The sequence below is a fragment of the Henckelia pumila genome, chromosome 1 (genome assembly GCF_033568475.1).
Source record: "Henckelia pumila isolate YLH828 chromosome 1, ASM3356847v2, whole genome shotgun sequence".
NCBI classification, from domain to species: domain Eukaryota; kingdom Viridiplantae; phylum Streptophyta; class Magnoliopsida; order Lamiales; family Gesneriaceae; genus Henckelia; species Henckelia pumila.
Genome location: NC_133120.1, coordinates 34,866,433 through 34,880,855, shown reverse-complemented (window position 1 = coordinate 34,880,855; position 14,423 = coordinate 34,866,433). Strand labels below are relative to the sequence as shown.

The following is a 14,423-nucleotide window of genomic DNA, read 5'->3' as shown; positions in this document are numbered from 1 at the left end:
TTACATTGTCCCCAATGTAAGTAAAAACAAAAAATAAATAAAAACAAATAAAATAAAATAAATGAAACAAAAGAGAATACCCCCCTTGGGTTGCCTCCCAAGCAGCGCTTGATTTTCAGTCTTCAGCTTGACCCTCGAAAGCACTTTTCAAAGAGCGGCTGACACCCAAAGTAAGTGTCATATGACACCACAAATGGGTCTTTGTTCCATGCGCCCTCAATCTTGTCTTGATGTAAACAGTTAAAGCTCTTCACCGCAACAACACTCCATAGCGGCTGGTAAACATGGGAAGAGAACGTCTCGGTGGGCTCTCGGACGCCAACATCTTTTGAAACTGGTATTGATGGAAGTCAAGGTTCTTGGGGATGTGTGTATGATAATACTATCGAAGAGCTCATATCGATAAACTCTTGAAATCCGTCATTCTCAAACTCGAGTGACAGTATATTTCCATCATACACTATTTCTTCCATAACATCTTCCGACTGCGGTTCAATAAGAAGAGAAGACTCAAACGCCCCTAAATATTCAGCATGATTTGATTCGCACTCCCAATCTTGGTTCTCTGAGTCATCATCATCGAACCAAATCGGGTTGGTCACTGCTTGAGTATCTTGGTTCACATCTTGTTCTTGGGGTTCCAGGGGAATTGATCTCTTGATATTCTCCATTTGCTCCACAATGTGACATCTAGAATTTTTTAGATCTTCTATAACTTCCTCAGTCGATGCCACAAGCTTGGTCATTATATCCTCTAGCGGATGTAAGATCAACTTCGAACAACTTCCCTCCTCCTTTTGAAGCTCAAATGGTTGGTCTGTAAAATCCGGGTATTGAGATTGCGAATACCGGTAATAGTCAAACTCTTCCATATCATCCAACAAGTGTCTCATGGTATCAGCATCTCAGAAAAATATTGATATACCGGTTGTGAAAGCTCCATCAATTACCCATCTTCTTGTCACTGCATCCAAAAAATCAAGAAAAATTGTAAAGAGAAAATAGTTAGAAAACTCATGATACCGGAAGATGGTTTCCAACTCTTTGAATCTCTTTCATGCTGCGTAGAATGAATATCCGTGTTGCTGGGTAAAACATGTGAATACCTGTCGATTTAACATCTCGAAGTATTACACAGCAAGAATCCCCCTTCGCCTATGTAAAGTTCTTTCTATCTCTGGGTCGTATGGAAATTCTTCTTCTTCCGAAGATTCACCTGCACGCACGAACAAACCAGAGTAGCACTAGGAGGAATAATAAAATAAAACAAAAACAAAAACACAAATAAATTAAACGCCTTTCCCCGGCAACGATGCCAAAATTTGGCAGCGCTAAGTCGTGTCGCGCCCAAATTAACCCAACTCAGATTAACTAAATAAACATGTAGTAGCGAGAGTAGGGATCGTTCCCACGAGGAAAGTGAAATTTATTTGTGTTATTAAAAATACTGGAAATAAATAAAAGGGGATTTTAGGATTTTACTAACTACTATGCAAAAATTAAAATAAGGAAAACCAATAAATTAACGAGACTTGGTATCGGTTGACTACACCCTTGAAATTATTCATTCGATCATCGATTCCCTAAAAATAATTAATTCACATTGAATATTCATCATTGGAAATTTAATTTCTGTTTCACCTTAATTTTAGTTAACTAGACACCAGCGTTCTAAGTTAACTCTTATCCCATAAATTAACCCAATACCAGCGATTAGATTTAAATCCACGGTAGCATTCAAATGAGTAAAACTGATGAATCTAGACAACACATGCACTAGCGGATGTATTTAGCATAGTCAATTGTTTTTCCTACGATTTAACAAATTCAACAGCAGAAAATATTAAACGCAGTTTCTTCACAAATTAGATGATTCAAATAATTACGGATTTGAATTCTAATTTAGTGGTAGATTGTACGAAAGAATTATCAGGTGATCAATCTAATAATCAAACACACAAGCATGAAATAAACCAGAACAACTCTTGATACACGATAAAAATCAAACGTTGAAAATCAAAATCTCACAAAGTGAATAAAATCCAGGGTTTAGTCTTCCTTAACCAAGTACAAAAACTAGAAAGATTAAAATCTAAGAACAGAGAAGATAGAACCTAGCCGCCAGATGTTTTCTTGCGTGTTGAGCCGTCCAGAAGATTGATAATCCTCTCAAAAAACCGAGATCAAAACCCTAAAATATGACTAGAGTCCTAAAGAAATAAGTTTCCTAACTTAAAAGGATTTCTCGAAAAAGTCAGTGCGCTCGATCGCGTGAGTTTGGAGGATCAAGCGCCAGAAAATATACGAGCCTACTGTCTCGCGCTCGATCCTGTGAGTTGGTAGGATCAAGCACGACTTTTTTCCAGCGAGCAGCGATTTTGAAAAATTCATATCTAGAGATCTAGCCTTCGGATTGAGCTGAAATTTGGACAGCTGCTTCAAAACATCTTGAATTTTATTCTGAATGGTAGAGATTGGATTTGGACTTCTCTAAAATTAAATATGATTTTTTTTTATCATTGCAACTTCGTAATTCTTCTCTTATCTCGGCTCTTTCTTCCATCTTTAGTTCCATTTCTTTTGCTTTTCTATATCAAATTACATACAATTATTAGGAATTATAACATGAATTTAGCCAATAAAAATACACCTAATCATCACAAATTAACTCAATCAAACATAGGAAAATACCATCACATCACTGAGGGACCGGAGTTAGTCCAGCAGACAGCATATATTGTTGATCAGATCAAGAAACGGATTAAGACTGTCCATGATCGTCAGGCCAGCTATGCTAATACTAAGCGTAGGTCTCTGCAGTTTGATGTTTGGAAGAAAGTGTTTCTGAAAGTTTCACCTTTCCACAGAATTCTCAGATTTGGCCTTAAGGGCAAATTGTCTCCCAGATTTATCGGTCCATTTGAGATCTTGGAGAGCATTTTTGATTTAGCGTATCGGATAGCTTTGCCACTGTACCTGTCCAGTATTCACGACGTGTTCCACGCATCTCTGTTGCGACGATATGTGGCGGATCAGTCTTATATTCTGCAGCCTTCTGAAGTTCAGGTGGATACAGATTTGACTTATGTAGAGAGACATATTCGTATCCTGGATCATAAGGATAAGGTCTTGCGGAATAAATTCATTCCTCTAGTTTTAGTTCAGTGGCAGCGCCGAGGCACTAAAGAAGCCACTTGGGAGCTTGAGAGCAGGATGCATTCAGAACATCCTGAGTTATTTTGATTTTATTGTCGTGTTGTAGTCAGTTGTGAACTCTGTAAACGTGTAATATGAATAAGAATATTTTGCACGTTGTTTCTCTTTCAGTACTTAAGATTTGATTTCGAGGATGAAATATCTTAAGTGGGGGAGAATGTAGTAGCCCGTACCCGAAATTGGTGATTAATTTTTAAGTAATCCATTAAATCATGTTAGTTTAAGTTAAACGTGATTAAGGGAACACCTAATGGATTAACGGAGTTCGGAAATAGACCAAGAATGATCATAAGTGGTCCGGAGGGTCAAGAGGAACGGACGCAACATCCTAGGATCGGAAGCAACGTTCGTGCCATCAAGAATGCGTCATTGCTTACGCACGTGATGTGACGTTCGGATGCAACGATGGCGAACAGACGCAACGAAGGTAGAACAGAAGCAACGATGGAGGAACGGACGTTCCGCTTGATGTCTATAAATAGAAGTGTCGAGATTCATTTCCAGGCACACCAATCACCTCTCTTCTCTCAATTCCTTAGCCTTCCAGCTTAGATCTAGGGCATTCTAGGCGTTCCATTGGGAATCCGAAAGTGGCATAGTGATCCAGGCCTATGGCCTAGTTTTGAGGCAAGCGACAGCAACGGGCTGACGATGGGCGCAGGTATAGCTTTTGCTTCCTAAAAATATTTAGGAGTATGAAATAGCTTAGTTAAGGCTTTTAGAGCATTGTAATGATATTAGTATCATTTGGCAGTGTAGTGCGGATTATAGGCGTGGACCTAGAGCTGGTAGAGCTTTCCTAGTATTTGAGGTACGAAAGTACTGTTCGAGATATCCTGACTGAGTATGCATGTGTTATATGACTGCATGATTTATATGACATGATTATATGCTTCATACATTTGCATATTGAGATATCTCTTTTGAGATGTCTGTTAGTAGGGTTTTACCCTGTCCTGTTAGCGGATGGACTTCCATCGATTTGGGTCCGGAGTATCCACTGGTTTTCGGTATGTGAGCCACCTCCTGAAGCGACGGCACAACGTGCTACATACCAGGGCCCGGTTTGTCTTTGTTATCTGATTCTCGGCCTCTAGTCAGTAGGAGGTAGACTTGCATTCATGTATACTCATACTCTCGTGCTGAGCGTTTTATGCTCATGTCTCGTACTTTGTGCATCTAGACACCCTATTCCTTGGGGCATGTTTGCGATTGGATGAAGCAGGTGGATCCAAGAGAGTCTAGGTAGTGGATTGGCCAGCTGGAGCTTCGCCTAGGGTTTTATTTTATTGTATTAGGTTGATTCAGTATTTTATTTGGTAACTATTCGGGTATTTGCAGATTCCTTTTCTTGGGATTGTATTTTGTTATTTCTTCCGCAATTTAATTCTGGTTTATTGTTTTATTAAGTTAATTGCATGCTTAAGTTCTGATTAGTAGGTGATCTCGGTTAGGGTCACCATAATGAATGCATGAATACAACATGCCTAAGGATCCTAAAGATGCACATGCATGTTAGGTGTTGTTCTCAGGTGTTGGCAACATTCGAGACAACATTTATATCAGTTTATAATGCACACATACTGAGAGACTTCCTTAGATTGGAGAATCTCTTGAAATCCAAAGCTTTGGTGAAAATATCAGCTAATTGGTTATCAGTTCTAATAAACTCAATACATATCATGCCTTTCTCGACAAAATCTCTAATGAAGTGATGTCAAATGTCTATGTGTTTGGTTCGAGAGTGTTGTACTAGATTTTTGCATATATCAATAACGCTTGAATTATCATTGTACACAAACATATAACTAAGCATGATATCTAGCCGAGTAGCACAAAAAAAAACAAGATACTTCCAATTATGCTTCTGTAGAGGGTGTTGTCAACACCTTCGACAACATCTTCCCTCGACAGTTTTTCACTTGACCTCATCGGTGTACGCATGTGTTTAAAATTTTCATTCAAATACTTTTTGCCAAGATTTTTATCATACTGGATTTGGCACACAAAGATTCCACCATGCATTTGTTTCACTTGCAACCCCAAGAAATAATTCAATTCACCAACCATACGCATCTCAAAAGTAGACGACATGCACTTCACAAATTCATCAACAGGTTTTTCACAAGAAGCACAAAAGATTATGTCAGCCATATAAACTTGGCAAATAATAATATTACCTTGAGACTTTTGCACAAACAATGTCTTATTAATCTGACCTCTTTTGAATCCAAGATTGAGCAAGTATTTGGTTAATCTTCCATACCATGCACGTGGTGTTTTCTACAATCCATACAGTGCCAACCTTTTTGGGTTCACTGTTTGACACAAAACACGAAAATCTTACCTATGAAAACGTGGAGTTCATGCAAATTAGTCCAGCCATCTTTCGATAATAAACATTTTCTTTCCTTTGGTTTTGCATATCTCCATGCACATCTCCAATGACATCACTGTCTTCATCCTCATTTTTAGAAGTGGAATGTTGAAATTTTTGTTTCTGAAGATTCTGTAAGAGGTTTTGTCACATGTGTTGTAACACTTTGGACATATCTAAATTTACAGAATTTTCAAACAGATCATACACTTCATCTTTGACAGTTTTCTTCTCCAGATCTGCAAAGTCATAAAAAAAAACATTAATAGACTCAAAAATTGTTCGAGTTCTTAAGTTAAACATCATGTAAGCTTGAATATCCGACGAATAACCTAAGACCAAACACTTGTCACTTTTAGCATCAAATTTTGCAAAATGATCAATATCATTCAAAACGTAACATACACAGCCAAAAACATGAAAGTACTTAAGGTTCGGCCTGTTTTCCATGTGAGTTTCATAAGAAGTCATAGTAGAACCATTCCTCAAATATAATCTATTTGAAATGTGACGTGTTGTGATTATGGTTTCTAACCAAAAATGTTTTGAGATATTTTCAGAACTTAACATCACTCTTGCCGTCCCTTGGAAAGTTATATTCTTCTTTTCAACAAATTCATTTTGTTGTGGGGTTTTGGGAGCAGAAAATTAATGATAAATACCTTTCTTACCACATAAATTCTCAAAACAAGAGTTTTCGAACTCCTTACCATAATCAGTGAGAATTCTGGTCACCTTCAAGTTGTGGAGATTCACAATCCTTGTGAGAAAATTCTTAAAAACATAATGTATATCTGATTTTTCTCTCACAAATCTTACCCAAGTATATAGTGAAAAATCATCAACACAAATAACAGAATATTTCTTACCTCCACAGCTTTCCACATCCATTGGACCCATCTAGTCCATATGTACAAACTGAAGACAGAGTGTTATCTCAGATGTTGGCAACATCTGGTGTGACACCCTGGTCTGCTTCTTTTTTACACGCCTCACAAACAAATGAAATTACATATTTTAAATTAGGCATACCTCTCACAACATCAATCTTACTTAAATTCTTTAAAGTCTTCAAGTTTGCATGACCCAAATTTTGATTCTGTAGGTTAAATTCATCCACATTTGAATGTCTGCATGCTATCTCCTTTCCAAGTTTATAGAAATTATCAAACGACCCCGTACCTGTCATAAAATACATTTTAGAACTATCAAAAACTTTGCATAATTTCTTATCAAATTGCACATGCAAATTATCATCACAAAGTTGGCTTATGCTTATTAAGTTTGCAGTTAATCCTTCAACATGAAGCATATTGCAAAGTTTAGGCAAACCAGCAACATCCAGTGTGCCTTTTCCAACAATATTTCCCTTTGAAACTTCTCCATACATCACTTTCCCACTCTTCTGTTCAACATAATCTGTGAGAAACTACTTAGAACCTGTCATTTAATGTGAACATCCAATATCAAAGTACCAAGCAGCTAAAACATTAGTTCTAAAAGTAGTATAAATCATGTAACAGTGAATATCAGCTTTTGGTACCCAAACCATTCTTCCAGTCACTACAAGAAAAACGGCCAAAGACAACGCTTTTTCCGCGTTGTTAATGTCCCCGAAAAAGCGTGGTCGTAGCCAGTGTTGTAAAAGACCACGCTCAAAGACAACACGGAAAAAGCGTTGTCGTTTCTGGAAAAGACAACGCTTTTTTAAGCGTTGTCGTATCTAAAAACGACAACGCTTTTTCCGCGTTGTCTTTGTCACAAAAAATCGTTGTCGTAGTCAGTATTGTGAAAGGTCGCGGTCAAAGACAACGCTTAAAAAGCGTTGTCGTTTTGAGCAAAGACAACGCAGTGATATTTGAAAAAGACAACGCTTTTTAAGTGTTGTCTTTTTTAGTAACGACAACACTTTTTCCACCTACGACAACGTTTAAAAAGCGTTGTCTTTTCTCAAATAAAAAACAAAAAAATATTTAATTCACAAATTTTCAATATTATCACTCAATATTCAAAATTTTTGAAAATTAAATCTAATATACAATATTTCAATATTATAAATCATTCAAATATAACAAATAATCGAATTCTTCATGTTCATCTCGGCCATGTCAAAGTTCCTGTCTTATCACTGCAAATGGTAGTTGCTGATCCCATAGTTTCACAAGCTGAAATCCTACGCACCTGTAGATCAATTTGTATCAGCAATTTCTTGAAGAATACAATATCAACACTGAACAAAGCCTGACAGAGAACCATAATTAATGACATACCAAGGCCTTGTCAGCCATCATTTTCTTCATTGAGTACGCTAGAAATTAAAGAGAAATCAAGCTCATGAATAACAAGATTGGAGATGGGAAAATGGTAGGTGGCTGATAACAGACAACTTAACGACACACTTACGTTAAGGTTACTGTCAATGGAAGCCCTCCAAGAACCGCAACAACAACAATCGTGACCTATACCAAACATCAGTCAGAGAAATGGCACCAAATGAACTATTTATTCAGAAATTAAAACTCACGGCAGCAGTTATGATGTGTATAAATCTGTAAATATTAGAGTCTGTTGGGAATGTAAGAAGTACAGGTGAAGAAGGTACCTGCAACAAACTGCTAGTAATAAAAGCTGTGTTGAAGAAAGCATAGAAGAGACGCCCTCCAATTAGTTTTTCATAGAAAATTATTCGAACATCTCCTCTAATCTGCTCGAATCTCAAAATGAATCAGTTTTTGTGGTGTTCAAGTGCCAAAACAGTCCTTTAGAAATATCTAAAATGAATACTAGTGATTGTTATTCATGAAATCAAATGAAAGGTTGTAAATAATATCTCGAAGGCAGTCACATTTAAGATGTTCAGAAAGAATTGGAAAGATAAAATACCAGAATTTTCTTAAGACCCCTCCCACCAAAATTAGATAGCCAAAATGTTAAATCAAATGGAGTAAACGTACTGTACGGTGAATGCAGATCTTTAAAATCAAACAAACACAAGATACAGTGCTATGTGTGTGCATAAGGAACCAACTTGTCTGTACAGCTTTTTAAGGGAGATAGAGGGAAGATTACCTTTGATCCCAGGCACAACAATTTTTCAAGTACTGGTTCAAAAGAAGGCTTTACTCGTGAGCATAGGACTTTGCTATCAGACAATGGATGAAATGTAAAATTTCGAAGGTCTATAATCTGTTAACAAGAAAAATGATCTCTATTATTATTTATTCCACCCATTCACCAGGTTTTAGAAAAAAAATAAAATGGGCAACTAAAATTACCACATCTGGAGTGATATAAGCACTTGGATCTCCAATTTCATATAGAAGTTGTTCAGCACAAGTGCAAAAATTTATAACCCCACCAGTGCCCTCTGCCTTTGCTACAGACACAGTCCCATCAAAAGTAGCTTCCACAAATGGAAGAGATAAGCAAACAAATTTTGGAGAGACATGTTTCTATATTTATCGCCTGAAACAGAACATATACACCAATTTTTTGTCAAACCATGTTTCATTGATCAAAAGCTTAATGGTGCAACTGAATATTTACATCACCTACGTGGAACCAAAGCATAAGATCACCTGGATGCATATAATAACCCCCGGTGAGTTGAAAACCACATTCCAGCAGGTGTCCTGCCAAAGAACCTTGTGCCAGGAGCTTCAACTCATTCCAGTTCCATCCTAATTCAAACACCTGATCAAAATGAAAAACCATTTATCAAGTCAAAGTTTGTGAACCAAATGAGAAAGAACTCTTTCACACTGAAGAACATTGAATACATAGGAGAGAGCTTTAAATCCATACCATTGGACCTAAGAATAAAGCGGCATCCGCAACACGAGAAGTAATTATTACTATTTTTTTCACATAATTATACCTTAACATGCATGGTACTCACAAAAGTTCAAAAAAAATTATAAAAGGTAATCATGCTTGCAAGAAAGAAAAGCTAATATAATTAACATTTAAACCAAAATAAAACTCATGTAATATTTAATATATGTTTCAAATGGCTAAGAAATTTCTCTAATGTTTTCCAACGATGTAATCTTTGATGTCCTTGTGCTAACAGCATTTTATATACCACGTTAATTTCTGGACTTCATTAAAAACTGAAATGAAGTGTAATATGTTTTCCTCCATGCTTTCGAATGTCTTGAACAAATAAGCTGTATTTAACACATAGTGATGTTAATTCAACTAAAGAAAGCAGCTTCAAGTTCAAAAATTCAAACAAACAAATTAGTACTTTGTTACGAACAAAATTATAGTTTAAGAAAATTATTAGATTAATGTAAGAGAGAGTATAATGTTAACTAGGAACTTGGAAGTAACAGGATTTGAACGGAGCAACGTCGAGTGAAGTGGAGGGAAGAAAGGTTGGGCCGTCGATCAAATTATCGTTCTTCAAAGCTGGTGTAGGTTTGAATCCATTCTCGTCGGCAGTCTGCGTCCCGCTGGTAGAGAAATCCATTGTACTGTCACCAGCAGAGATCGATGAAGAGAAGGGGCTATCGGGGAGGTTGTGATCAGAGCTGTATTTTTTTTATAGTTTTAATTAACTGTAATCCATGGAAGCATGATATACTGGAATGGAACAAAAGATCTACATCATTTGACTAGAGAGTGTCGATACCTTTCTTGTAAATCACATTCTTTAGAGGGGCTTTCCTTTCCGTTGTCGCTTTCGCTGTTGACAAAAGATCTAACTCATTTTGCTACATTTCATCTTCATTAAGATTTCCCAAATAAAATCATCTAATAAGCCTAAATCTAGCTGAAAGAACACACCTGAAACGCGGACATTATGTTTCTCGCAGATTGGAGCGAGTTCAGTAGAAAATACATATAAAATTCATTTTACATCCGAATGAGTTATAACTGGTGGCAAATCAAAGAAAACACAATTATCTACAAGTTTTATTTAAATTTAAACCTCAAAATATGCACTGATCAATACCAGATTTCGAAATGACAGTAGGTGCAAAAAATTATTCTTCATACAGTGCAGTATCAGAAAAATGGGCATATCTCTTTAAATTTTAATTCAAATGACCTGTTTCCAGTGCCAAATCAAAGACAACACAGAGCACTACAAGTTTTCTTCATAATGCAGATTCAGAATCTGTACTATTCAAGTTCATTCTACTCAATTTCTAAGCTACACAAGCGCTAAAGCTGCTGTCAAAGCATGAGAGCAAACAGATCAATTCTTCAGCACCAATTTCTGCAAATGCTCAAACAGATCATTTATGTCATTAAAAGAACTGTTATTTTATGTTAATTGTGCAATGCTCAAGTTTAACTACTGTATGCAAATATACAAATTAAAAATGATGTTGAAATATTATAAATTACCTGAGAATTAAGTTTGTGATTATGTGATTGAAAGGAATCATTCTCTTTCTTGAGAGCTACAAATTGTCTCTTGAGAATTTCGTAATGGATTGTAAGATTTAAAAATCTCTGAAAAATTGAAATTTACGAAAAATATTAAGAATATGTCGTTGGAAAAGCCAACACGTTATTTTTACAAATGATTTTCTTAAAAAGTGTATTGTTTAATCACAAAGTTTGTTTTAAAAAATATTGACTCTTCAACAATATCCTTAAGACCAAAATCGCTCATGTTTTTTTTTTTAAAAAAAAAATATAACGAAAGACATTAAAAAAAAAGCTGGAATTATTAATTATGTAATTTGTACATTATTATTTTGTAGTCAAACTCGCTATTAGATCACCAATGAAAACCCTTACACCAATAATCATCCCCAACCCCAATATAGTAGCTCTCCTACTAAGTGACATCGGTGGAAGAAAATTAGAAAAGAGACACCAATTCCTTGTACAGTATTTTTCTGTACACATGCATATAATTTTGTATTTGTATTTATAGAACATAAACATATTTTTCCCTATCATATCCCATAATCGAATTTATTTATTTTATATAAAACTACTCAACTAAATATTTCGACCCCAACCAAACTATACAATATGATTGTTTTCACAGTTAGACGATTCTTCACGTGTCCTTGAAAACTCTTCAAAGAATATCCACCACATTCATTTACCCAAAAAACATAACTTAATTTTTCTCCTAAGTTTAAAAAAATTATGCTGTTGGATTGTTCCCAAAAGTGATGAAGAATCTGAAATATGATATCAAGTTTATGTACTAAACTTGGAATCAAGTAAAAAATCAGAAGAAAGAATACATTGTTGAAAACGAACCTGTCTAATGGAGGTAAACCCCTTGCAACTGAAGATGATGATTGTCTCCTAATATTTCGAGCCTTTTGGTGGGATAATGGATTATCTTCTGGAATGGTAAATCTCTTGTTGCTACCCCTTCCCTGATATTAATCTTGCACGAACATTAATCAGAAAACGAATAAAAACTAAAGTTATCTAAGAAAAAAAAAATCAGCTTTGTCACACCTAGCTCTCCAAACTCCGAAGTCTTAACGCAAATAACAAAGATAGGAATATCAGAAACGAATAAAAGCTAAAGTTATCTAAAAAAATATAGCAGCACTCAAAACTCAAGCTACCAGCATTTTAGTAGCCGAAGACATCTAGATCTTATGCTGGAAGTTGGGAATATCAGCTTAGAATATATTGTAAATATTTATCTAGTGATTGAATTCAGATGGAGAAACGTACTATGCCCTGAAGTTTCAATACGAGCACTAAATTTGGAAAACGGTGTTGAGGATTGAAGACTTTCCAGCTGATTAGCAAGACCTTAGATGAATTTTAATTAAGCAACCAAAATTTTAATGCAACATATTTGTTTAATTGGGGGATCAATTCACTACTTTTTAGTATTTATGTTCATTCATGTTACTAACATGATGAAGGAATAACATAATTTTCGGCCAGGGTGGAAATCCCACAAGTCTAACATTTAGCAGAGTGCACTTGGGAATCCATTGTTGTTTAAACGGAGATTTCTTGTTTTATTATTGAGGAACAAAGCTCTTGTGATCATCTAATTTTCTTGATAAAAACATATTAATCATGAGATCAACTAATAATTCAATCAAACATGTTATCTAATTTCTGATGCATAACACCAACTTCATACGCAATTCATAACACAAACTCAAAAACATATTAATCATGAGATTGTACAGCGCAAGCAGAATGGCAGATGCTCCCACCACCACCAGGCCATAGTACAAGATCGGCATTCGATTTATTCAAGGAAGATGGTGGTGTTGATAGTGGTGGTGGCACCATTGGAGGGCTTGGTGGGAGTTCTCACATAGTTCAACTTCAGTTTTGTATATTATATCAGCTAGCAATATGTTGCTCGTGAGTAAAAACCAAGTTAAATACTTTGATTTAGTACGAAGTACCAATATATCAAAATTTTAATACGATTTCAACGTCTCACGTGTTGCCATATAAAGCTGATCAACATCGATCAGACTCATGGGCACCTCAGAGAAAGAAATATCGCACCAAAAACACATAAAAAGTGAGTTTTTATTTGATCACATGATCATTATGATATAGGTATATATGAAAAGAGTTTAGATATAAAAACAAAAAAGGAAGTGAAGATGAACAAGCATACCCACAGAAGCCCAAAAGAGAATAATAACAAGAGAGCACAGAGTAAGAAGGGTCCCAAGAAGCTAAAATCGCATCCTCGTTTAGCCGCAACGAATGTGCAAACAGTGAGACCGGTAGTGACGAGGAGTGTTAAACCAGCAGCTAGCATCACAGCTTCACATGTCGATGAATTACTTGTTTCTCTCCTATTAATCTTTCGACCTAAAATCTCTGACCCATGAGCAAAGGCACCAACCAAGACTGTTGTAAACAATCGATCCTGCAAAATCTCTGACCCATGAGCAAAAAACACTCGAGTTGTTAGCAAAGATAACATTGTAGCACTCCAATTAAATCCCAGAAACGTCGCAAATTGAACAAAATTTCAACCTAATCCAAAAAATACGCACGTGGAGAGGGGAACGACTTACTGAGAGGAAGAACCGGAGCATAGATTAGAAGGGCCAAAAATTTGAACGGGGGGCCTTTCTTTTGCTTCCTAACGGCGTTCCTCGGTAAATAAAAACATGCAATTCGATTGAAACCAACAGATTTTGAGACAGAGCAGATGAGAGATGCGTGGAAAGCTGCGAAAATCAATCGAGAACGAAAATATCGAAAGATCTTGCTCTTGAAATCTTCAATTTCGTAGCTAGGGTTCGATACGTTTTTGAGTCAATGAGTTAATTGGTGAAATGGGCCTTTATTTGGGTTTTATTTCCTCTTGCTACGCTTTTAAACAAAGCGTTGTAGCAAGGGTTAAAAAGAACGGTCATCTACAACGCCATATAAAAAGCGTTGTGTTTTTATAAATTTTAAAAAAAAATACAACGCTTTTCATAAAAAGCATTGTGTTAAATTTTTTTACAACGTTTTTTTATAAAAAGCGTTGTCTTTTAACTGTTGTTAATGATTATTTTTCTTGTAGTGAGTGGATCTGTTCTTAAGGATGTTGTGGGAGGGTGTTGGCAACACCTTAGATGTAGGCATCTGCCAATAATCTTCCTGCAGCTTAAAATAGTATGGTTTGATATGACCAGGTCTATGACAATAATGACAAACAAACTTACGCTTTCTTCAAGACTTTTTCGGAACAGTAAGCTGTGGCATTGGTTTTGGTAGTTCGGTTGATGTGATCTTTTTGGCTGAGCTTCCTGTACAGCTACTTTCTTTGACAAACACAGGAGCTTTTGAAGATTCACTAACCTAGAATTTTTTATTTTCAAAACACAATCCTGCTTTACAATCTCTTCCCATCATGAGCAAA

The 14,423-nt window shown here is 36.0% G+C and overlaps 1 long non-coding RNA gene across 1 annotated transcript; it reads right to left on the bottom strand.

Annotated features, from left to right (window-relative positions):
* Positions 1-8,874: 8,874 nt before the first annotated feature.
* Positions 8,875-9,443, bottom strand: LOC140873071 (uncharacterized). Its single transcript, XR_012147972.1, has 3 exons — positions 9,398-9,443; positions 9,172-9,286; positions 8,875-9,058 (listed from the first exon to the last, which is right to left on the bottom strand). It is a non-coding gene; the product is annotated as an uncharacterized lncRNA (long non-coding RNA).
* Positions 9,444-14,423: the final 4,980 nt, after the last annotated feature.